Consider the following 25,478-nt stretch of genomic DNA (forward strand, 5'->3'; position numbering starts at 1 on the left):
AAGGAACCTTCCAGGCCCAAATAAACCTTCCAGGCCCAAAGGAACCTTCCAGGCCCAAATAAACCTTCCAGGCCCAAAGGAACCTTCCAGGCCCAAAGGAACCTTCCAGGCCCAAAGGAACCTTCCAGGCCCAAATAAACCTTCCAGGCCCAAAGGAACCTTCCAGGCCCAAATAAACCTTCCAGGCCCAAAGGAATCTTCCAGGCCCAAATAAACCTTCCAGGCCCAAAGGAATCTTCCAGGCCCAAAGGAACCTTCCAGGCCCAAAAGAATCTTCCAGGCCCAAATAAACCTTCCAGGCCCAAAGGAATCTTCCAGGCCCAAAGGAATCTTCCAGGCCCAAAGGAATCTTCCAGGCCCAAAAGAACCTTCCAGGCCCAAATAAACCTTCCAGGCCCAAAGGAACCTTCCAGGCCCAAATAAACCTTCCAGGCCCAAAGGAACCTTCCAGGCCCAAAGGAATCTTCGAGGCCCAAAGGAACCTTCCAGGCCCAAAAGAATCTTCCAGACCCAAAGGAACCTTCCAGGCCCAAAGGAACCTTCCAGGCCCAAATAAACCTTCCAGGCCCAAAGGAATCTTCCAGGCCCAAAGGAATCTTCCAGGCCCAAAGGAATCTTCCAGGCCCAAAAGAACCTTCCAGGCCCAAATAAACCTTCCAGGCCCAAAGGAACCTTCCAGGCCCAAATAAACCTTCCAGGCCCAAAGGAACCTTCCAGGCCCAAATAAACCTTCCAGGCCCAAAAGAATCTTCCAGACCCAAAGGAACCTTCCAGGCCCAAAGGAACCTTCCAGGCCCAAATAAACCTTCCAGGCCCAAAGGAATCTTCCAGGCCCAAAAGAATCTTCCAGACCCAAAGGAACCTTCCAGGCCCAAAGGAACCTTCCAGGCCCAAATAAACCTTCCAGGCCCAAAGGAATCTTCCAGGCCCAAAGGAATGTTCCAGACCCAAAGGAACCTTCCAGGCCCAAAAGAATCTTCCAGGCCCAAAGGAACCTTCCAGGCCCAAATAAACCTTCCAGGCCCAAATAAACCTTCCAGGCCCAAAGGAACCTTCCAGGCCCAAATAAACCTTCCAGGCCCAAAGGAATCTTCCAGGCCCAAAGGAACCTTCCAGGCCCAAAAGAATCTTCCAGACCCAAAGGAACCTTCCAGGCCCAAAGGAACCTTCCAGGCCCAAATAAACCTTCCAGGCCCAAAGGAATCTTCCAGGCCCAAAGGAATCTTCCAGGCCCAAAGGAATCTTCCAGGCCCAAAAGAACCTTCCAGGCCCAAATAAACCTTCCAGGCCCAAAGGAACCTTCCAGGCCCAAATAAACCTTCCAGGCCCAAAGGAACCTTCCAGGCCCAAAGGAACCTTCCAGGCCCAAATAAACCTTCCAGGCCCAAAGGAATCTTCCAGGCCCAAAGGAACCTTCCAGGCCCAAAGGAATTTTCCAGGCCCAAAGGATGACGTTTGAAGCAACCTTGTCCTGCTGCCAAAGACATTAAGACATTAATAGTGTTGCTGTGACTGATGTTGGGCACAGTGGATGCCTCGTTTGGGTATCGGTCCATGGCAATGCCTGGTCAATGTTTACAATGTTTGTGAGGTATGCCCTGTGGGGTCCAGTAGGCCTACTACTGGCTCCACAAGCCTTGAAGAGACACTTGGTGTGGACTGACCAAACCAGCTGTGGGTTGTTTAACAATCACTTCAAGATTTTTGTGATAAATGGGATCAAAATGGCCTTTTCAAAATTGTGTAATTCACTTCCTTGATTTTTTTTGAAACTCATCATCCTCTGCTCTGGCTTTTGTGAGGTTCCTTTTAAAACGTCTGAAGGTGATTTCCGAACATTAGGTATTTAAACCGAGGACATCAGTAACTTGTATCGCTGCTCAATAGGTAAAGTTCACCTCCTACGTTTTCAGCACCGAGGCCAAATGAAAAAGATATTAGGTCTCACCATTTGCTTATTGTCATCACGTGATGGCTCCTCCACATTGGGAGGATACTTAACACCAGGTATACAGTTCCTGCACAAAGTGGATGAAGAACACTCTTCCGCGAAATGTCGGATGTGGGCTTCGGCTGTTGAGCAGCAAAACGGGTTAACTAGAAGTAGGCCTAATCGATTGGTACGCGAAACAGATTTTTGTTTCATACAAGGTTTTCAACCTGTCCTTGTGGTAAATTCAAGACCAATCGTCAGTCAACTGACAAGAGCAACCAATGAATCAAAGACAACGATAGTATATTTACACCAACTGCACCAATATGAGATCATCCATCAACATGAAACTTAAGAAATTATCATTCTTCCTTTACCTGCTCAAACCCTTCAATCCCAGTCACTTTGTGGTTACAGTTGTCCAGCTTTTTCCTGTAGATCCAAAATGAGGGGCTTGCAGCAAGTAAAAGTACAAATAAGCAACATGTCCTCACATCCTGGAATGTAAAATTCACACAACTCAGCTCTGCACCCTCGTGGGGCTCGGTGTAGGTAGAGTTGTGCCCATGACCTGTCCCTAGTTACCCCCAGCAGATATGCAGATATACGTTTCAGATGTATACAAACATAGTACAAATATATATATATGCATACATACATATACATACATACATACATATACATACATATATACATACATACATACATATATACATACATATATACATACATATATACATATATACATACATATATACGCGTACATACATACATACATACATACATGCATATATACATATATACATATATACATACATATATACTCGTACATACATACATACATACATACATATATACATATATACATATATACATACATACAGACATACATACATATATACTCGTACATACATACATACATACATGCATATATACATACATACATATATATATATATATAATATTATGTATATATATATATATATATATATATATATATATATATATACACATTATACATACATATATACATAAATACATATATATATATATATACATACATACATACATGCGCATATATATATATATATATATATATATATATATATATATATATATATATATATATATACATACATAAATACATACATATATACATAAATACTCGTACATACATACATACATGCATATACACATACATACATACATACATATACATACATATATACATACATACATATATACATACATATATACATATATACATACATACATATATACTCGTGCATACATACATACATACATACATGCATATATACATATATACATATATACATACATACAGACATACATACATATATACTCGTACATACATACATACATACATGCATATATACATACATATATATATATATATATACATACATATATACATAAATACATATCTATCTATAATTCCAGTAATCTCTGTCTGTCTGTCTGTACGTTTGTCTGTGACCGCTGTTTCTCGACAACCACGGGTCCGATATACTTTTAACTTGCCAGGTATATTGCTGGGGACCCGAGGATGTGCCTTTTCAAGGTTTCATATTAATCGGACAATTACTTACCGAGCTATGTCCAAAAAACGATTCAACCAATCAGAGAGCAGCGAACGATCGCGTGTGCCGAACGTGGCGGGCACACTCTGCCTCGGATGGCACATTTGAGAGCGTATTCATTTATTTCACGTTTGCAAACTATGTTGGCGTTAAACTATGTTTTACAACTAATAAAAACGAATTTGCGATTCATTCGCTTTCCTGCGCGTTTGTGCACGCGATGGCGATTTCTTTACCAAACTCCGGAAGCCGTTCGCTTTGGACCAAACCATTGCATGTAAATAGAGGGGGGGGATTGTCACCACTCGCAAGCCGTTCGCTTTGGACCAAACCATTTCATGTAAATAGAGGGGGGGGATATAATTTTAGATATAGATATAGTACGGGCATGCCCTAGTATATATAAATACATACGTACAGTCACGTGAAAAAGTAAGTACACCCCATGTAAAGTTTTGACTTTTTCAACATACTTCAGCATACAGCTATTTGATCTTCATTTCAACAATATTGATAGATAAAGGTGATATAATATAACAAATATCATGAAACATTTACATTTTGTAGTCCATTGTATAATTTAAATAAACATAAATGCAAATTTCGCATGTGGAAAAAGTAAGTACACCCTTGGCTCTAATAGGTGGTTTTGCCCCCTTTAGCAGAAACAACCTCAAGTAGGCGTTTCTTATAACTATCTACCATTCTCTGACATCGACTGGGAGAAATTTTTGCCCACTCCTCAATGCAGAATTCTTTCAGCTGTGTGATGTTTGAGGGGTTTCTTGCATGCACAGCTGGTTTCAAATCCCCCCACAACATCTCGATGGGATTTAGATCCGGGCTTTGACTTGGCCATTCCAGAACCCTCCATTTCTTTCTTTTCAGCCATTCATTGGTGGATTTACTGGTATGTTTCGGGTCATTGTCATGTTGCAAGGTCCATCTTCGGTTGAGCTTCAACTTTCCGACAGATGGCCTCACATTATCCTCAAGCACCCTCTGGTACAATGAAGAATTCATAGTAGATTCTATGATGGTGAGCTGGCCAGGCCCTGATGCAGCAAAGCTGCCCCAAACCATAATATTTCCACCACCATGCTTTACAGTTGGTATCAGGTTCTTGTGGTCAAATGCTGTCTTTGGTTTTCGCCAAACATGTCTTCTGGTACTGTGGCCAAATAGCTCTACCTTTGACTCATCAGTCCAGAGCATATTGCTCCAGAAGTGCTGGTCTTTGCCTCGGTGTTTATTGGCAAACTTTAGTCTTGCCCTGATGTGCTTTCTGGACAGCAAAGGTTTCCTCCTGGCACACCTCCCATGTAGATCAAATTTGTGCAGACTCTTTCTAATGGTAGACTCTTGCACTTTGACATCAACAGTAGCAAGAGCTCCATGTAGGTCCTGTGATGACATTCTGGGGTTCTTCGAGACTTCTTTCAGCATCTTGCGGTCTGCTCTCGGGCTGAACTTGCTGGGGCGGCCTGGCCTGAACAGGTTGGCAGTTGTTTGGAATCTTCTCCACTAGTAGATGATCTTCCGTACAGTCGAATGATTGATTTCAAATTGTTTGGAGATCTTTTTAAATCCCTTCCCAGACTCGTAGGCATCTATAACCTTCTTTCTGAAGGCCTCGGAGAGCTCTTTTGATCTAGGCATGGTGACGCCGCACACTTCAACAACAAAGAGCAAACCAAACTAAATGTCTGAGGTTTAAATAAGACAGGTTCCTCCAAGATCCTCTCTAACAATGCTCTAATCATTTGCACCTGAGCTGGTGCACCTGATTCTAATTTTAGGTATTTGAAGTAGTGATAAATGTAGGGGTGTACTTACTTTTTCCACATGCGAAATTTGCATTTATGTTTATTTAAATTATACAATGTACTATAAAATGTAAATGTTTCATGATATTTGTTATATTATATCACCTTTATCTATCAATATTGTTGAAATGAAGATCAAATAGCTGTATGTTGACATATGTTGAAAAAGTCAAAACTTTACATGGGGTGTACTTACTTTTTCACGTGACTGTATATACATACATATGTATATACATATACATACATGCATACATATATACATGCACATACATACAGACAACTGCTTTGCTGTGGTGGAGGAGGGTTAAGGAGGGGGGGGGGGGGGGGTTTGCGCTCATGACCTAACCCTGGGTACCAAGGTGACCGGGTCTAAGGAAAAACATACGGGACAGTGGGGCATGGGTGACGCGGGCTACATTGACCCCATTGCCCATTGTGCGGTCATAGGCCTCATTGTGAATGTCTACGTTGTTGTGGAGCCTGGTGTTGGCTTAATGGTTAAGGTGTCTGGCTTGACATCTCAGGGTCATGAGTTCAAGCCCTTCCCCACGCCCCCCCCCCCTTTGCCATTGAATTAACACCAGGTTGGTTGACTCAGCCTGTAAACCTTCCGAGGGCGGGAAAATGAGTACTGGCCTACTGGGATGAGTGAGCCATTCGGGTATCCTGTGTCAGAGTGGCGACCTGTCCAGGATTGTGCCCCATAGCCTAGAAACTGCTTCAGCAACCGTATGCATCGTCACGATGTAAACACGATGTGTGCTTTTGTACATTTCATTCTCTATAATCATATCCATTAAATTGTAGGATTGGGAATGTATGTTTTTATATCGCTAAGATCTCTAAAGATTAGTGTGAAAATAAAAATTAAATGTAAATTGCTAAAGCACAAAATTATTGTTAGTGCAGTCTTGACGACTGTATTTCCTGGTCCTTTTCATACAGACACTAAATTTCATTTGCAAATGATAAACAAGAACAGTACTCTGTAGAGCGCATACCTCCGCCAGGTGAACAGTTGACGTTTTGGATCCCACTGATAGGCCGTATCTGGATCTGGACGTGAACCAAAATCGAATCGGCTTCTTCTTTTCACTTACCCAACTCATCCACCAAGTTTTGTCATAACTTGTCCACAACTTTTTTCGATATTGTGCTCACAAACAGACAAACAAGAAGACGTCATGCGGAGCACGATACTTGCAAAATCCGCCCCCCACCCTCCAGAAAAAAATTCCATTGACACAGCAAATTGTCCATTTCATCAAGCTTAAAATTTACAATCTTGATCAAAGCTCGGGTCAACAGGAAGAAAAGTGACGATTTTTCAGATGAAAAATGATGATTTTGTATTGTGACCTGTAGGCCGGTGACAAACAAACAGACAAACAAGAAGACGTCATGCGGAGCACGATACTTGGAAAATCCGCCCCCCGCCCCAAAGTTTTCCATTTATACAGCAAATTGTCCATTTCATGAAGATTAAAATTTGCGATATTGATCAAAGCTCGGGTCAACAGGATGAAAAGTGACGATTTTTCAGATGAAAAATGATGATTTTAGAAGTTTGACCTTGAGTTGACCTTTGACCTTTTGACCTAAAAAATAATTGGTTTTCCTATTTAGTGACACAATGTGCAAATGCTGTTCAATTTCCAAGTCAATCGGATGAAAATTGATGGTTTTTCAAATGAAAATTGATGATTTTGGAAGTTTGACCTTCAGTTGACCTTTGACGTTTTGACCTCAAACATAGTAGGTTTCCCAATTCATTGAGGCAATATACAAATGCTATTCAGTTTTCAAGTCAATCGAATGAAAATTGACGGTTTTTTAGATGAAAAGTGATGATTTTGGAATTTTGACCTCGAATTGACCTTTTGACCTCAAAAATAGTATGTTTCCCAATATAGTGACTCGATATGCAAATGCTGTTCAATTTTCAAGTCAATCGGTTGAGAATTGAAGGCTTTTTAGTTTAGATGACAATTGATGATTTTTTTAATTTGACCTTAAGTTGACCTTTGACCTTTTGACCTCAAAATAGTTCATTTCCCAGTGAAGTGACTCGATATACAAATGCTATTCAATTTTCAAGTCAATCGGATTTAAAATGGCGATTTTAGAAATTCGACTTCCAGATGACCTTTGACCTTTGACCTCAAAATCAAAAGGCTTCTCAATTGGGACGACCTATACAACTTGGTGAAGTTTCGTGACGATCGGTTTAGAATTGTGATCTGTAGGCGGGTGACAAACAGACAGACAGACAGAACCACAAACGCCAATATACTTGAAAAATCTTCGATTTTGCAAGTAATAAACAAAGAGACAGACAAACAGGTGTGAAAACAACCTCTGTCCACCTTCGGTTGCGGAGATAATGACAGAACAACAAATAACCAACAACCATCATTAATTATACTATGGGCATGTGAAGCTAAAAGACGAGGGGAAAGAAGAAAGTAAAATGTGGGTGAACAGAGTGAATGGAAAAAATAACAAAAGGAACCTGAGAGGATGATGCCGAGAACAGGATCCATATGGGACCAAGAACCTGGAAGAGCGAGTGGACATAGATCTGACCATTTATCGGTCACTGCTACTTGTTGAACCGATGTGGTGAATGATAAGCTGTTGGCACAGGGGAAGAGCCCAGAGGGTAACCACAGCCTGTAAAGTGGTTTAATGAGGCCCATAGGACATCAAGAGGTTGGCAAAGAGCACAGCAGACATGCACAATGGTGTGGAGACATGGAAATGCCGTTGAACCAAACCAACCACCACTCTATGTGGGTCATGTGCAGACATAGCCATGGACAGCTCTTCTCCACAGCCGTTAGATGAAGCAATATTCCAAAAGGGGGTTAACGAGGGTAGAAAAGATCATGGTTTTGGATTGGGAATGATCTGAGATGGTGGAGAACAGCTGTCTTAAAGACCTGGAGGGAAGAATGACATTGAAGAGGATGTGTAAGTAGGTTCCCCAGGTAGAAAAAAGGAATTTTAAAAATGAGTGGAGGTGAGCCGTGATCCTGGATTTAGGTTGTTTCACCAGAAGGGGGTTGATGGTGGAGTGTGTGTGTGTGTGTGTGTGTGTGTGTGTGTGTGTGTGTGTGTGTGTGTGTGTGTGTGTGTGTGTCCTGCAGAAACCTAGCGGGGACAAAGTACGGAGAGAACGGAGGGGACAAGATCAGAATGGAGGTGGTAGAAGACAGAGCCCAGACACAACACAACATGTCAACGTGTCTGCGATGACACGCAACGTGTCTGCGATGACACGCAACGTGTCTGCGATGACGAATGATAGGCTCATAGACTCGGCTTCATCATGGGACATTCCAAAGATCTTAAACGTCTTGGTTTCCACGGCGTTAATCTGACCAAGATACGAGGCAGGGGTGCCAGCGCAGAGGAGAGAGCAGTGCTCCATCAAGCTCCGGATGAAGGCCTTGCAGGTGGATAAGAGTGCAGCAGTGTCAAGGAAGGACTTTGTACGACGGAGGATGCACACACAGTCTGTGGCTGGCTTTGAAGGCCATACTTGAAATGTGCTTTGCGAAAGAAAGATCCACATGCCGTGAAAAGTGAGACCCAGAAGTTTGAATGACTGGAACTTCATACGATAATCACTATTTTTGTAACATTATGATGTGTATTTAATCTTCAGCTCACATGAGATAACATCACAACTTCGTTCACCAAACGTAATTGTGTTAGGTTTTGACAACAATGATAACAGTGAATAATGAAAAACATGATTCAAAACAGAGAAAAACTACAACGACACTCTTCGACGTCACGACATCGAACGATATGTCTCCGCCCACATTATTACATCATTATACACACCTGTACCAAGTTTGATTTAAATCCATTCAGCTGTTCTCAAGTTATCACATTTTTACCTGACATGACCTCTGATCTTTGACCTTTTGACCCCAACATTAAATCAGTTCATGTTTACATCATTATACATACTTGTACCAAGTTTGATTTAAATCCATTCACCTGTTCTCAAGTTATCACATTTTTACCTGACATGACCTCTGATCTGTGACCTTTTGACCCCAACATTTAATCAGTTCATGTTTACATCATTATACACACCTGTACCAAGTTTTAATTTAAATCCCTTCAGCTGTTCACAAGTTATCACACTTTTACCTGACATCACCTCTGACCTTTGGCCTTTGACCTTGGGACCCCAAAATAGAATCAGTTATTATTTACATCATTCTACATATCTGTACCAAGTTTGAATGAGATCACTTCAGGCGTTCTCAGATTATAGACCTATAACAGACTTTGACCTTTGACCTCTTGACCCCAAAATCTTATCAGTTAATCTTTACATCATTATACATACCTGCACCAAGTTTGAATGAGATCACTTCAGGCGTTCTCAGATTATAGACCTATAACAGACTTTGACCTTTGACCTCTTGACCCCAAAATCTTATCAGTTAATCTTTACATCATTATACATACCTGCACCAAGTTTGAATTAGATCACTTCAGGCGTTCTCAGATTATAGACCTATAACAGACTTTGACCTTTGACCTCTTGACCCCAAAATCTTATCAGTTAATCTTTACATCATTATACATACCTACACCAAGTTTGAATTAGATCACTTCAGGCGTTCTCAGATTATAGACCTATAACAGACTTTGACCTTTGACCTCTTGACCCCAAAATCTTATCAGTTAATCTTTACATCATTATACATACCTGCACCAAGTTTGAATTAGATCACAATTCAAGTTATTGCGGTAACGAAAACCTATCACGGACGGACGGACGGATGGACAACCTGAAAACATGCGGAGGCAAAAAAACATAGTTCTGGTTTCGAAGGCATGATGTTCGCTGAGAATCTCGTGTTATGGCAAGATATAACCTTAACCCTAACCCTACAGTGATTATGGCTATATGTAATACCCTACAGTGATTATGGCTATATGTAATACCCTACAGTGATTATGGCTATATGTAATACCCTACAGTGATTATGGCTATATGTAATACCCTACAGTGATTATGGCTATATGTAATACCCTACAGTGATTATGGCTATATGTAATACCCTACAGTGATTATGGCTATATGTAATACCCTATAATGATTATGGCTATATGTAATACCCTACAGTGATTATGGCTATATGTAATACCCTACAGTGATTATGGCTATATGTAATACCCTACAGTCATTATGGCTATATGTAATACCCTACAGTGATTATGGCTATATGTAATACCCTACAGTGATTATGGCTATATGTAATACCCTACAGTGATTATGGCTATATGTAATACCCTACAGTCATTATGGCTATATGTAATACCCTACAGTCATTATGGCTATATGTAATACCCTACAGTCATTATGGCTATATGTAATACCCTACAGTGATTATGGCTATATGTAATACCCTACAGTGATTATGGCTATATGTAATACCCTACAGTGAGTATGGCTATATGTAATACCCTACAGTGATTATGGCTATATGTAATACCCTACAGTGATTATGGCTATATGTAATACCCTACAGTGATTATGGCTATATGTAATACCCTACAGTGATTATGGCTATATGTAATACCCTACAGTGATTATGGCTATATGTAATACGCTACAGTGATTATGGCTATATGTAATACCCTACAGTGATTATGGCTATATGTAATACCCTACAGTGATTATGGCTATATGTAATACCCTACAGTCATTATGGCTATATGTAATACCCTACAGTGATTATGGCTATATGTAATACCCTACAGTCATTATGGCTATATGTAATACCCTACAGTGATTATGGCTATATGTAATACCCTATAGTGATTATGGCCGTATGTAATACCCTATCGTGATTATGGCTATATGTAATACCCTACAGTGATTATGGCTATATGTAATACCCTACAGTGATTATGGCTATATGTAATACCCTACAGTGATTATGGCTATATGTAATACCCTACAGTGATTATGGCTATATGTAATACCCTACAGTGATTATGGCTATGTGTATAACCCGATAGTGATTATGGCCGTATGTAATACCCTACAGTGATTATGGCTATATGTAATACCCTATAGTGATTATGGCCATATGTATAACCCTATCGTGATTATGGCTATATGTAATACCCTTCAGTGATTATGGCTATATGTAATACCCTACAGTGATTATGGCTATATGTAATACCCTACAGTGATTATGGCTATATGTAATACCCTTCAGTGATTATGGCTATGTGTATAACCCGATAGTGATTATGGCCGTATGTAATACCCTACAGTGATTATGGCTATATGTAATACCCTTCAGTGATTATGGCTATGTGTATAACCCGATAGTGATTATGGCTATATGTAATACCCTACAGTGATTATGGCCGTATGTAATACCCTATAGTGATTATGGCCGTATGTAATACGCTATAGTGATTATGGCCGTATGTATAACACTATAGTGATTATGGCTATATGTAATACCCGATAGTGATTATGGCTATATGTAATACCCTACAGTGATTATGGCTATATGTAATACCCTATAGCGATTATGGCCGTATGTAATACCCTATAGTGATTATGGCCGTATGTAATACCCTATAGTGATTATGGCTATATGTAATACCCCATAGTGATTATGGCTATATGTATAACCCGATAGTGATTATGGCCATATGTAATACCCTATAGTGATTATGGCCATATGTATAACCCTATAGTGATTATGGCTATATGTAATACCCTATAGTGATTATGGCTATATGCAATACCCTGTAGTGATTATGGCTATATGTATAACCCGATAGTGATTATGGCCGTATGTAATACCCTACAGTGATTATGGCTATATGTAATACCCTAAAGTGATTATGGCCGTATGTATAACCCTATAGTGATTATGGCTATATGTAATACCCTATCGTGATTATGGCTATATGTAATACCCTATAGTGATTATGGCCGTATGTAATACCCTATAGTGATTATGGCCGTATGTAATACCCTATAGTGATTATGGCCGTATGTAATACCCTATAGTGATTATGGCTATATGTAATACCCTATAGTGATTATGGCTATATGTAATACCCTATCGTGATTATGGCTATATGTAATACCCTACAGTGATTATGGCTATATGTAATACCCTATAGTGATTATGGCCGTATGTAATACCCTATCGTGATTATGGCCATATGTATAACCCTATCGTGATTATGGCTATATGTAATACCCTATAGTGATTATGGCTATATGTAATACCCCACAGTGATTATGGCTATATGTAATACCCTACAGTGATTATGGCTATGTGTAATACCCTATAGTGATTATGGCTATATGTATAACCCTGTAGTGATTATGGCCATATGTAATACCCTAAAGTGATTATGGCCATACGTAATACCCTACAGTGATTATGGCTATATGTATAACCCGATAGTGATTATGGCCATATGTAATACCCTATCGTGATTATGGCCATATGTATAACCCTATCGTGATTATCGCTATATGTAATACCCTTTAGTGATTATGGCTATATGTAATACCCTATAGTGATTATGGCTATATGTAATACCCTAGAGTGATTATGGCTATATGTAATACCCTATGGTGATTATGGCCGTATGTAATACCCTATAGTGATATGGCCATATGTAATACCCTGTAGTGATTATGGCTATATGTAATACCCTATAGTGATTATGGCTATATGTAATACCCTATAGTGATTATGGCTATATGTATAACCTGATAGTGATTATGGCCGTATGTTATACCCTATAGTGATTATGGCCATATGTAATACCCTACAGTGATTATGGCCGTATGTAATACCCTATAGTGATTATGGCTATATGTAATACCCTTCAGTGATTATGGCTATGTGTAATACCCTATAGTGATTATGGCTACATGTAATACCCTATAGTGATTATGGCTATATGTATAACCCTGTAGTGATTATTGCCATATGTAATACCCTACAGTGATTATGGCTCTATGTAATACCCTATAGTGATTATGGCTATAAGTAATACCCTATAATGATTATGGCTATATGTAATACCCTAGAGTGATTATCGCTATATGTAATACCCTACAGTGATTATGGCTATATGTAATACCCTATAGTGATTCTGGCTATATGTAATACCCTACAGTGATTATGGCTATATGTAATACCCTATAGTGATTATGGCTATATGTAATACCCTATAGTGATTATGGCTATATGTAATACCCTACAGTGATTATGGCTATATGTAATACCCTACAGTGATTATGGCTATATGTAATACCCTACAGTGATTATGGCTATATGTAATACCCTACAGTGATTATGGCTATATGTAATACCCTACAGTGATTATGGCTATATGTAATACCCGATAGTGATTATGGCTATATGTAATACCCTACAGTGATTATGGCCATATGTAATACCCTGCAGTGATTATGGCTATATGTAATACCCTATAGTGATTATGGCTATATGTAATACCCTACAGTGATTATGGCTATATGTAATACCATATCGTGATTATGGCTATATGTAATACCCTATAGTGATTATGGCTATATGTAATACCCTACAGTGATTATGGCCATATGTAATACCCTACAGTGATTATGGCTATATGTAATACCCTATAGTGATTATGGCTATATGTAATACCCTACAGTGATTATGGCTATATGTAATACCCTACAGTGATTATGGCTATATGTAATACCCTACAGTGATTTTGGCTATATGTAATACCCTATAGTGATTATGGCTATATGTAATACCCTACAGTGATTATGGCCATATGTAATACCCTACAGTGATTATGGCTATATGTAATACCCGATAGTGATTATGGCTATATGTAATACCCGATAGTAATTATTTGGTTATACATTATAAGCTATAGTGATTCTGCCTATGGGTTACAGACTATAGTCATTATTAGCCCCAAAGAGGGATTGTGACTGGACAATCCAGTTGGGGAATTAGTGAGGTGAACGCATGTGATCGGAAAGACACTCCGAGTGGAAAAGGAAGGACTCAGGCATTTTAGAGAATGAGCAATGCAGTAAATGAAAGCTTCTTCAGTAAAAGAATGAGCTGCGAATGAGTGAGAGAGAAAGTTAATTTTAAACTTAATGTTCTGGTCTTTCAGTTTTGTTACCTTTACACCAACCTTAATGTGCCAGAACATCCCTCCTCCCCTCTCCCCCACCTCTAAAAACCCCACGCTCTTCCATCCTAACACCGCAAACTACTTTTACTGCATAGGCCACCCGCCCAGACCTTCAATTCCCCCCTGCCGTGCAGGACCCTCCAGCTCCCTCTAGTCATCAATTACTGGCGGCCACGGCTGAAGGGCATCACTGGCCGGCTGCCAGGGTGGTCTTGGTGTGCCCTGTGAGGGTGCATTGCCAGAATGGCCTTGGTGTGCACTGTGAGGGTGCATTGCCAGAATGGCCTTGGTGTACCCTGTGATGGTGCATTGCTAGGGTGGTCTTGGTGTGCCCTGTGAGGGTGCATTGCCAGAATGGCCTTGGTGTGCCCTGTGATGGTGCATTGCTAGGGTGGTCTTAGTGTGCCCTGTGAGGGTGCATTTCTCGGGTGGTCTTGGTGTACCCTGTGATGGTGCATTGCTAGGGTTGTCTTGGTGTGCCCTGTGAGGGTGCATTGCCAGAATGGCCTTGGTGTGCCCTGTGATGGTGCATTGCTAGGGTGGTCTTGGTGTGCCCTGTGATCGTGCATTTCTCGGGTGGTCTTGGTGTACCCTGTGATGGTGCATTGCTAGGGTTGTCTTGGTGTGCCCTGTGAGGGTGCATTTCTCGGGTGGTCTTGGTGTACCCTGTGATGGTGCATTGCTAGGGTTGTCTTGGTGTGCCCTGTGAGCGTGCATTTCTCGGGTGGTCTTGGTGTACCCTGTGATGGTGCATTGCTAGGGTGGTCTTGGTGTGCCCTGTGATGGTGCATTGCCAGGGTGACCTTGGTGTGCCCCATGAGGGTGCATTGCCAGAATGGCCTTGGTGTTCCCTGTGAGGTTGCATTGTGAGGGTGATCTTGGTGTGCCCTGTGAGGGTGCATTGCCAGGGTGGTCTTGGTGTGCCCTGTGATGGTGCATTGCCAGGGTGCTCTTGGTGTGCCCTGTGAGGGTGCATTGCTCGGGTGGTCTTGGTGTGCCCTGTGATGGTGCATTGCTAGGGTGGTCTTGGTGTGCCCTGTGATGGTGCATTGCTAGGGTGGTCTTGGTGTGCTCTGTGATGGTGCATTGCCAGGGTGGTCTTGGTGTGCCCCGTGAGGGTGCATTGCCAGAGTGGTCTTGGTGTGCCCTGTGAGGGTGCATTGCTCGGGTGGTCTTGGTGTACCCTGTGATGGTGCATTGCTAGGGTTGTCTTGGTGTGCCCTGTGAGGGTGCATTGCCAGAATGGCCTTGGTGTGCCCCGTGAGGGTGCATTGCCAGAATGGCCTTGGTGTGCCCTGTGAGGGTGCATTGCTCGGGTGGTCTTGGTGTGCTCTGTGATGGTGCATTGCTAGGGTGGTCTTGGTGTGCCCTGTGAGGGTGCATTGCTAGAATGGCCTTGGTGTGCCCTGTGATGGTGCATTTCTAGGGTGGTCTTGGTGTGCCCTGTGAGGGTGCAGTGCCAGAATGGCCTTGGTGTGCCCTGTGATGGTGCATTTCTCGGGTGGTATTGGTGTGCCCTGTGATGGTGCATTGCTAGGGTGGTCTTGGTGTGCCCTGTGAGGGTGCATTGCTAGGGTGGTCTTGGTGTGCCCTGTGAGGGTGCATTGCCAGAATGGCCTTGGTGTTCCCTGTGAGGGTGCATTGTGAGGGTGGTCTTGGTGTGCCCTGTGATGGTGCATTGCCAGGGTGCTCTTGGTGTGCCCTGTGAGGGTGCATTGCTCGGGTGGTCTTGGTGTGCCCTGTGATGGTGCATTGCTAGGGTGGTCTTTGTGTGCCCTGTGATGGTGCATTGCTAGGGTGCTCTTCGTGTGCCCTGTGAGGGTGCATTGCTCGGGTGGTCTTGGTGTGCCCTGTGATGGTGCATTGCTAGGGTGGTCTTGGTGTGCCCTGTGAGGGTGCATTGCTAGGGTGGTCTTGGTGTGCCCTGTGAGGGTGCATTGCCAGAATGGCCTTGGTGTTCCCTGTGAGGGTGCATTGTGAGGGTGGTCTTGGTGTGCCCTGTGATGGTGCATTGCCAGGGTGCTCTTGGTGTGCCCTGTGAGGGTGCATTGTGAGGGTGGTCTTGGTGTGCCCTGTGATGGTGCATTGCTAGGGTGGTCTTTGTGTGCCCTGTGATGGTGCATTGCTAGGGTGCTCTTCGTGTGCCCTGTGAGGGTGCATTGCTCGGGTGGTCTTGGTGTGCCCTGTGATGGTGCATTGCTAGGGTGGTCTTGGTCTGCCCTGTGATGGTGCATTGCCAGGTTGGTCTTGGTGTGCCCTGTGATGGTGCATTGCCAGGGTGGTCTTGGTGTGCCCCGTGAGGGTGCATTGCCAGAGTGTTCTTGGTGTGCCCTGTGAGGGTGCATTTCCAGGGTGGTCTTGGTGTGCCCCGTGAGGGTGCATTGGCAGGGTGGTCTTGGTGTGCCCCGTGATGGTGTATTGCCAGGGTGATCTTGGTGTGCCCCGTGAGGGTGCATTGCCAGAGTGGTCTTGGTGTGCCCTGTGAGGGTGCATTGCTCGGGTGGTCTTGGTGTACCCTGTGATGGTGCATTGCTAGGGTTGTCTTGGTGTGCCCTGTGAGGGTGCATTGCCAGAATGGCCTTGGTGTGCCCCGTGAGGGTGCATTGCCAGAATGGCCTTGGTGTGCCCTGTGAGGGTGCATTGCTCGGGTGGTCTTGGTGTGCCCTGTGATGGTGCATTGCTAGGGTGGTCTTGGTGTGCCCTGTAAGGGTGCATTGCCAGAATGGCCTTGGTGTGCCCTGTGATGGTGCATTTCTAGGGTGGTCTTGGTGTGCCCTGTGAGGGTGCAGTGCCAGAATGGCCTTGGTGTGCCCTGTGATGGTGCATTTCTCGGGTGGTATTGGTGTGCCCTGTGATGGTGCATTGCTAGGGTGGTCTTGGTGTGCCCTGTGAGGGTGCATTGCTAGGGTGGTCTTGGTGTGCCCTGTGAGGGTGCATTGCCAGAATGGCCTTGGTGTTCCCTGTGAGGGTGCATTGTGAGGGTGGTCTTGGTGTGCCCTGTGAGGGTGCATTCCCAGGGTGGTCTTGGTGTGCCCTGTGATGGTGCATTGCCAGGGTGGTCTTGGTGTGCCCTGTGAGGGTGCAGTGCCAGAATGGCCTTGGTGTGCCCTGTGATGGTGCATTTCTCGGGTGGTATTGGTGTGCCCTGTGATGGTGCATTGCTAGGGTGGTCTTGGTGTGCCCTGTGAGGGTGCATTGCTAGGGTGGTCTTGGTGTGCCCTGTGAGGGTGCATTGCCAGAATGGCCTTGGTGTTCCCTGTGAGGGTGCATTGTGAGGGTGGTCTTGGTGTGCCCTGTGATGGTGCATTGCCAGGGTGCTCTTGGTGTGCCCTGTGAGGGTGCATTGCTCGGGTGGTCTTGGTGTGCCCTGTGATGGTGCATTGCTAGGGTGGTCTTTGTGTGCCCTGTGATGGTGCATTGCTAGGGTGCTCTTCGTGTGCCCTGTGAGGGTGCATTGCTCGGGTGGTCTTGGTGTGCCCTGTGATGGTGCATTGCTAGGGTGGTCTTGGTGTGCCCTGTGAGGGTGCATTGCTAGGGTGGTCTTGGTGTGCCCTGTGAGGGTGCATTGCCAGAATGGCCTTGGTGTTCCCTGTGAGGGTGCATTGTGAGGGTGGTCTTGGTGTGCCCTGTGATGGTGCATTGCCAGGGTGCTCTTGGTGTGCCCTGTGAGGGTGCATTGCTCGGGTGGTCTTGGTGTGCCCTGTGATGGTGCATTGCTAGGGTGGTCTTTGTGTGCCCTGTGATGGTGCATTGCTAGGGTGCTCTTCGTGTGCCCTGTGAGGGTGCATTGCTCGGGTGGTCTTGGTCTGCCCTGTGATGGTGCATTGCCAGGTTGGTCTTGGTGTGCCCTGTGATGGTGCATTGCCAGGGTGGTCTTGGTGTGCCCCGTGAGGGTGCATTGCCAGAGTGTTCTTGGTGTGCCCTGTGAGGGTGCATTTCCAGGGTGGTCTTGGTGTGCCCCGTGAGGGTGCATTGGCAGGGTGGTCTTGGTGTGCCCCGTGATGGTGTATTGCCAGGGTGATCTTGGTGTGCCCCGTGAGGGTGCATTGCCAGAGTGGTCTTGGTGTGCCCTGTGAGGGTGCATTGCTCGGGTGGTCTTGGTGTACCCTGTGATGGTGCATTGCTAGGGTTGTCTTGGTGTGCCCTGTGAGGGTGCATTGCCAGAATGGCCTTGGTGTGCCCCGTGAGGGTGCATTGCCAGAATGGCCTTGGTGTGCCCTGTGAGGGTGCATTGCTCGGGAGGTCTTGGTGTGCCCTGTGATGGTGCATTGCTAGGGTGGTCTTGGTGTGCCCTGTGAGGGTGCATTTCTAGGGTGGTCTTGGTGTGCCCTGTGAGGGTGCAGTGCCAGAATGGCCTTGGTGTGCCCTGTGATGGTGCATTTCTCGGGTGGTATTGGTGTGCCCTGTGATGGTGCATTGCTAGGGTGGTCTTGGTGTGCCCTGTGAGGGTGCATTGCTAGGGTGGTCTTGGTGTGCCCTGTGAGGGTGCATTGCCAGAATGGCCTTGGTGTTCCCTGTGAGGGTGCATTGTGAGGGTGGTCTTGGTGTGCCCTGTGAGGGTGCATTGCCAGGGTGGTCTTGGTGTGCCCTGTGATGGTGCATTGCCAGGGTGCTCTTGGTGTGCCCTGTGAGGGTGCATTGTTCGGGTGGTCTTGGTGTGCCCTGTGATGGTGCATTGCTAGGGTGGTCTTTGTGTGCCCTGTGATGGTGCATTGCTAGGGTGGTCTTGGTGTGCCCTGTGATGGTGCATTGCCAGAGTGGTCTTGGTGTGCCCTGTGAGGGTGCATTTCCAGGGTGGTCTTGGTGTGCCCCGTGATGGTGTATTGCCAGGGTGATCTTGGTGTGCCCCATGATGGTGCATTGCCAGGGTGATCCTGGTGTGCCCCGTGATGGTGCATTGCCAGGGTGATATTGGTGTGCCCCGTGAGGGTGCTTGTGCATCTTCACATGCCAGACGTGTTCACCTCCACGCAACACAGTGTCTCCCCTCCCAGGCCCCGACAAGCAGGATGCCCAATATGTGGTGCTCCTGACCAGGATTCCAATTGGTGCCTCCTGATGCGCAACGACATTGACAATCATTTATTCATTCATTTATTTGTTCCTTATTCTCAGTATTCAATTGTGCCAGGCCCCAGCCATTCTTATTTCCCATATTTAAGATTTCTCGAGCTGTTGCTTCATAATACCTGGGAATCTGTTACCTCTTGAAGATGAGCAACAGAAAATCAAACCCGACTAAATAAATCCATATGGTCCAATTATCAAGGAAAGCGGGATTGAGTGTCGATCGGGGAACGAGGGAAAAGCTTAGAAAAGAGTGCGCAGAGGGGGAAAGGTACCATGTGGGGGTCAATCACACAGCACCCTGCAACAAGCCACTATATAATAATAGCGTAAGGACTCGACTTTGTTATCCCTTTTACGCCGCACTCAGTGACCCGATGCCCATGGCACTTATGGATTTACGATCTACGAACCGCGCTCTTTGTTTATCACGTACAGCCATACTCGAAAAATCTGAATTAGCCGACGTTGGGGCCCAAAAGCATCCGATTAACTGCCGATACGACGCCATCTTATTGGCGTCTGCTGGCGCTGGATGAAGGCGAAGCAAGCCGTCCGCTGATTGGACAGGCGAAGGCGACAGCAAGCCGTCCACTGAGTGGACAATCCTGAGCATGCATTTGTGCCGGTGTCGTCGATCACGGTGTACGCTAACCTCATCAGGTGGGTTTACCATAATTTCTTCCAACCGCGCTCTTTGTATATCACGTACAGCCATACTCGAAAAATCGGAATTAGTCGACTTTGGGGCCCAAAAGCATCCGATTAACTGCCGATACGACGCCATTATGCCGATTCCTATTACGAATCCATTCATTTTTCAAAAGTACATCGTGGCGTTGTCATTTAGGTAGATTGCAATAAATACGTTGTTCATATACGCACTCTTCATTCTCATCTTTCTTCCTCACTCTTACTCGGACAAGCAAATCCCCTATGCCATCCATAATGGTACACTCTATCCATACACCACATCCTCCCTTCCGTGGATGTTCCACGGGTTTCGGCTAGTTCCTATTACTATTAGTATTACAGTATATGTTTATATATATATATATATATATATATATATATATATATATATATATATATATATATATATATATATAATCACTTTAATCAAATATGGCGAATAACTGCAAGTTGAACACCTTAATAACCTTAATAATTTACACACTTGTATTGAAGCCCTTCCGTTAATCTTCTTCTCCGGCTCCGCCCCAAGCTCAGTGGCGGTGTTAAGTGTTTGTCTCGTCTGCATGTCCGAGTGTTTGTGTGTGTGTGTGTGTGTGAATGTGTGTGTGTGTATGCATGTCCGAGTGTTTGTGTGTGTGTGTGTGTGAAAATGTGTGTGTGTGTATGTGTATGTATGTGTATGTGTGTATGCATGTCCGTGTGTGTGTGTGTGTGTGTGTGTGTATGTGTGTGTGTGTGTGTGTGTGTGTGTGTGTGTGTGTGTGTGTGTGTGTGTGTGTGTGTGTGTGTATGTGTATGTATGTGTGTATGTATGTGTGTGTGTGTTTGTGTGAATGTGTTTGTATGTGTGTGTGTATGTGTGTATGTATGTATGTCCGTGTGTGTGTGTGTGTGTGTGTGTGTGTGTGTGTGTGTGTGTGTGTGTGTGTGTGTGTGTGTGTGTGTGTGTGTGTGTGTGTGTGTGTGTGTGTGTGTGTGTACGTCAGTTGCATTATGAGCCTTGGTCCAAGTATAAAAAGAGCAAACGCAATGAAATATGGGTGTAAGCAAAACACAACCTGAGCATACACACCTTCGATCATGTGCTTATTCAGAGGACTATATTACAGAAGCAAAGGCAAGAATGAAAACAAACACACATGAGCTACTTCCACTTGTTTATGGGAGTATTTAGCAGGTTTGTATTTCCGAAGTGCCGTGGAAATTCTTGATGTGTCAATATTTCAAGCTGCTCTTTGTCGACAGGTCTCGCAGAAATAATGAATTGACCTGGGATCGGCCACACACCTTGACTCTGTGCCTCCTGCTCAAAGGCCAAAAGGTCAAAAACGTTGTCTCTGGATGGGTTTTTTTACCATTTTGGAACGATCCGGCATGAATGTCCAGCATTGTACGACTCCGTGCTTGATGTCCATAAATTGAATGCAATGCCTGTCCTGGTGGAATGTGTTTTACTCTGGATTGTTTGTCCTTGTGTGTGGAGATACAATCGGAGGCAAACGGAGACATCAATAAGTTCATTCGCGGAGGAAATTAAATCTTGTCGTGAAAAAGACAATTGGGGTTGTTGTTCATATCCGTCACCAAACCTTGTTTGTGTGTCTGTGTGTGTGTGTGTGTGTGTGTGTGTGTGTCTGTGTGTGTGTGTGTGTGTCTGTGTGTGTGTGTGTCTGTGTGTGTGTCTGTGTGTGTGTATGTGTGTATGTGTTTGTCTGTGTGTGTGTGTGTGTGTGTCTGTTTGTGTGTCTGTGTGTGTGTGTAGGTGTGTGTGTCTGTGTGTGTGTGTGTGTGTGTGTGTGTGTCTGTGTCTGTGTGTGTGTATGTGTGTGTGTGTCTGTGTGTGTGTGTGTGTGTGTGTGTGTGTGTGTGTGTGTGTGTGTGTATGTGTGTGTGTGTCTGTGTGTGTCTGCGTGTGTCTGCGTGTGTGTGTGTATGTGTGTGTGTGCATGTGTGTGTGTCTGTGTCTGTTTGTGTGTCTGTTTGTGTGTCTGTTTGTGTGTCTGTGTGTGTGTTAAACAATAAAATATGGACACCGAGACAAGACACCGAGTGGGGATGTTTAATCAATTAAACCGTGTCATTAGTCAGTTTAACACTACATACACGTATCATGTTCAATAACTACATCCGCGACCGAAGGTGGACTGAGGTTATATTTTTACCCTGTTTGTCTGTGTGTCTGTCTGAGTGGCTGTCTGTCTGTCTGTTTGTCTGTCTGTATGTTTATGTCTGTGTGTCTGTCTGTGTGGCTGTCTGTCTGTCTGTATGTCTGTTTGTTTGTCTGTCTGCTTGTCTGTCTGTGTGTTTGTCTGTCTGTTTATCTGTCTGTCTGTTTGTCTGTGTGTCTGTCTGCTTGTGTGTCTGTTTGTCTGTCTGTCTGTGTGTTTGTCTGTGTGTCTGTGTGTCAATGTGTGTCTGTCTTTCTGTTTGTCTGTCAGAAGGATATCTCAAAACGTTGGTCCGATTTGGATGAAATTTGCTGGATGATTCGGTCACAGGAAGCAAGAACAAGCAGATTCGATTTTGGTTCAGGTGTGAATCCACATCTGACGTATCAGTGGGATACAAAACGTAAACTGTTCAACCAGGTGGAGGTTCTACTTCTTATGATGTTATAAAAATAGATGTTAGCAAATCTACAATTTAGCTGAACATGTTCTTAGAATCTAATTCAACATCATAACCTGATTTTTCAACAAACGCACCAATTATTCCCACCCCTTGTAGGGTCAGCCAGGGAAAGTCATTGGCCCAAGTATTTCATGAACCACCTGGTCAGGAACCAGGGCCCGATGATCAATTGAAGGTGGTAGGAATTTGAAAGTTGGCCAAGGTGCCGGCGATCACTCACCTACTCTTCGCGAAGTACACCTTGGGATCCTCGGCAAGCACTAATACTATCAGACGGGATGCCCAACTTGGCGTTGATCCAAGGGGTACAGCACGTTTTGATGCAATGCCGTACCTGCGACGCACCAATCTGACAGGTTATAGCCGGCCTGAAAATAGACCCCAGACAAGACAGCTCAAATGCAGGTGCACTACCTGTGCGCCATGCCGTCACAAATACTTTAGACGTAAGCAGATCCAACGTGGGTTCAATATCTACAGACTTCAAGGGTCCATCTTGGGGGTCACGTGTCTATTTTAAAACATTGAAAGCTTGTTGGATTTTGGCGAGAAGAGTAAACCAAATGAAAATCAAATCGACGGAGCTTGTTATGGGATTAATCCCAGGGTATGTTGTGCTTACCTGACACGCATTTATCGAAGGTAATATAGCTCGTCGTGAGGATTTGGAGGCTAAAGTGAGGGGTCAAGGGGAGTGCTAACAAGACTACCTCCTCATCACCCCCTTAAAGCACCCATAACCTATAGTCTCAACTCCTCCCTGCTTGAGGTTCTCCCCCCAACCCTCCCAAATCACTCCCCACACACAGTGGAAGGCTGGCCGCCTGGCCTGCTGTCTGCCACCTGACTAAACTAGCTGGCCGGAAGTGGGCCAGCGTGCACAGAAGGCCTTCTTTGTACGCATGCCCTAGGCTCGAGTGCAGCCGCTACAACAACAGGCACGCCAGCACTGCCCGTTTGTCATCCCGAAAAGCACTGTCAATTACACTGCCTTCCCCAACTGGTAGCCAACCACCCCCATTTCACCCCCCCTGGAGAGCAATTTTAGGAGTTATATACAATGGCGACTATCTTTGTGGACTTCTGCACAACAATAAGCTTTCTGAAAATTTGCGACAAGGTAGCAATAACCTTGGATGGTCTCTGCCCCTGAATTTTCCTGTTTATGACCTTTGGGCTACAATCATTGTCAGAGCGAACAACCTTCATGCAAGTCGACTCAGGTGTTTCGTTATTCTCATACCGTGACATCATGCCATTTAGCATAACTGGCAGGGTCCTCATGCCACCATGAAGGTGTGGCATACTGAGCTGAAATGGCAGGTGATGAGAAAATTCAGAGATCAAAATGAACTCCGAGTAGGCTATAAGTTTTATCGATAAGTGGCTTGGTTAGTATGACAAATATGGATTTGATTGGTTTCCAATGATGGATAGTTCCAATTTTGGGGTATTATCTCTGGCACACACACACGAACACACACACAATCACACACACAAACACACACACACACAAACACATATAAACACATAAATTAACTAAAGCAACCAGGAAAAGCTACTCAAGGTAAGCCCTTTGCTTATAGTCTGTGTGTGTTTGATGATACTGTCACAATGACGTCATGACAACAACAAATGCTGTCATCAAGTAGATGAACAGTTGTTCGTGCCAGATCATGCAGCAATAGTTGCAAGAGAACTTGATCTGTCGTCCTCACCAATCACAATTGGGGGTACATCATTAACAAATAATTATTATACATATTGTTTTATCATATATACTGGCGTGACTCGCCGCGCTCCGCGTGCCTCACCACACGTCGTTTCAGAGGGATAGGCATCTTTGACCATTTCGGTGTCTTTTGTGTCTTTTGTGTCTTCAGGGACTTTTGGATCCTATGGGCTTTTAATGGTATTTTGGGTCTTTGAGGTGTTTTGTGTCTTCGGGGTATTTTAGGTCTTTGGTGTCATCAAGGGCTTTTGTGTCTTAAGGACCTTTTGTTTCCTTAAGGGTATTCGGTCTTTAAGAGTATTTGGGGTATTTTGGTTCTTCCAGGTAAATATAGGTTATTTTGGGTCTAAATGGTCTTTAAGAGTCTTTGGGGTCTTCAGAGTGTTTTGGGTCTTTTGGGTCTTTGGGGTGTTTTGGGTCTTCGGGGTATTTTTGGATCTTTGGGGTCTTTTGGGGTCTTCAGGTGTTTTGGGTCTTCGGGGTATTTAGGGTATTCAGGGTGTTTTGGGTCTTTGGGGTATTTTGGGTCTTTGGGTATTTGGGTCTTCGGTGTCTTTTGGGTCTTCTGGGTCTTCGGCGTCTTCAGGGGATTTTGGGTCTTAAAGGTCTTTTGGTTCCTCTGGGTCTTTAAGGGTCTTTGGGTGTTTTTTGGGTCTTCGGGGTATTTTGGTTCTTTGAGGTCTTTTCAGTCTTTGGGGTATTTTGGGTCTTCTAGATCTTGGGCACCATTTGGGTCTTCGGGGTCTTTTGGATCCTCTGGGCCTTTA

The 25,478-nt window shown here is 44.3% G+C and overlaps 1 protein-coding gene across 2 annotated transcripts in view; it reads right to left on the minus strand.

Moving 5' to 3' along the window:
* SLC25A21 (solute carrier family 25 member 21) overlaps positions 1–25,478 on the minus strand; it is a 401,068-nt gene that overhangs the window by 222,990 nt on the left and 152,600 nt on the right. The window contains exon 2 of one of the 2 annotated variants that reach the window (XM_078784072.1): positions 23,200–23,347. The exons of the other annotated variant lie outside the window; for it this stretch is intronic. The gene's annotated coding sequence lies outside the window, so the exon portion shown is untranslated. The remainder of the gene's footprint in view (positions 1–23,199; positions 23,348–25,478) is intronic. 2 annotated transcript variants of the gene reach the window in all.

The sequence above is a fragment of the Myxine glutinosa genome, chromosome 9 (assembly GCF_964187855.1).
Source record: "Myxine glutinosa chromosome 9, kmMyxGlut1.1, whole genome shotgun sequence".
Classification (NCBI taxonomy): Eukaryota; Metazoa; Chordata; class Myxini; order Myxiniformes; family Myxinidae; genus Myxine; species Myxine glutinosa.